This window comes from Silene latifolia, chromosome Y (genome assembly GCF_048544455.1).
Source record: "Silene latifolia isolate original U9 population chromosome Y, ASM4854445v1, whole genome shotgun sequence".
Classification (NCBI taxonomy): Eukaryota; Viridiplantae; Streptophyta; class Magnoliopsida; order Caryophyllales; family Caryophyllaceae; genus Silene; species Silene latifolia.
Window position 1 is genome coordinate 483827855 of NC_133538.1, and position 1390 is coordinate 483829244.

Here is a 1390-nt window from a genome sequence, read left to right on the forward strand (position 1 = left end):
TGAGAGATTTGGATGGAATTTGGTGTTTTTATTGTAATAGTTGGAATAAGGGGTACCACTCTTGTATGCTTGGAAAGCATTCACTTGTTCATTTGTTCCCCTACATTCACTTGGGTCATGTCCCAAAGTTCCACAATTCTCACATATCCCACTTGGGATTGATGAAGATGCCGTCATGGCATTAACATGATGCTTTGGTGATTTTGAGGCTTCTTCAAGTCTAGCCATAACCTTTTCAAACTTCAAATTGATGGTATCAATGTGAGCACTAAGTTGAGCACCCAATTGAGTAACAGAGTCCACTTCATGCTTTCCTCCTCTAGTAGCCTTGCGAGGTCTACTATATTGTGAGTTATGAACCGCCATTTCCTCAATTTTGTTCCAAGTTTGATTGTCATCAACTTCGGTGAACATTCCATTTGATCCCATGTTGAGAATGTTCCTTGAATCTTCATATAGACCATTCCAAAATTGTTGTACCAAGAACCACTCGCTAAGTCCATGGTGAGGACATGAGCGACAAATTCCTTTGAACCGCTCCCAAGCTTCATACAAAGATTCTTCATCCCTTTGCTTAAAACCCGTAATTTGAGCTCTTAGCATGTTAGTCTTTTCCGGTGGGTAGAACTTTTTGTAGAAAGCTAGAGCCAACTTTTTCCAAGAATCAATTCCGAGAGTGGCCTTATCAAGGCTCTTCAACCATTGTTTCGCGGTGTCAATTAGAGAAAAAGGAAATAAAACCCATCGAATTTGGTCTTGAGTTACACCGGTTTAAGAAATCGCATCACAATAATCGCAAAAAGCCTCCATATGAGAGTGAGGGTCTTCACTAGGCATCCCCCCAAATTGGCTTCTTTCGACTAATTGGATAAATGCGGATTTGTCAATGAAATTTCCGGTTAGATGTTGTGGTGTGGGAGTACCATTGGGTAGGTTCTCCTCGGTGGGTACGGAATGTGACGAAAACTTAGGCATTGTGGGTTGTATTTTGTGTTGGGTTCTCCTCACCTTCTCTTGCAAAAGGGTTGATGAACTCAATAGTTGGTTGAATATCTACAACCTCACCAATACCTCTCAAATTTCTCCTAGCAAATCTTCTATTGGTTGTCAAAGTTCTTTCAATTTCACGATCAAAAGGTAACAAGTCACCTTGTGACCTTCTAGACATGCAAAATATCAAACAACTCGAAAAAAATTAGAACAAACCTTGAGGAGTTTTATTTCCCCTAGGCAAAGAAAGACACAACTAATAACAATATAAGAAAATCTAAATCAAGTTAACACCGTCCCCGGTAACATCGCCATTTTTGGTCGGGACTAAATCTTTTCGGTAACTTGTCGTTAGGAGCACGTAGACCAAAATACAATTTATAGCTTCACAAACAACCCT

General features: G+C 40.0%; 1 non-coding gene across 1 annotated transcript; it reads left to right on the top strand.

Annotated features, from left to right (window-relative positions):
* The first annotated feature begins 496 nt into the window (after positions 1-496).
* LOC141637106 (small nucleolar RNA R71) lies at positions 497-603 on the top strand. The gene has a single exon (XR_012541668.1). It is a non-coding gene; the product is annotated as a small nucleolar RNA R71 (small nucleolar RNA).
* Positions 604-1390: the final 787 nt, after the last annotated feature.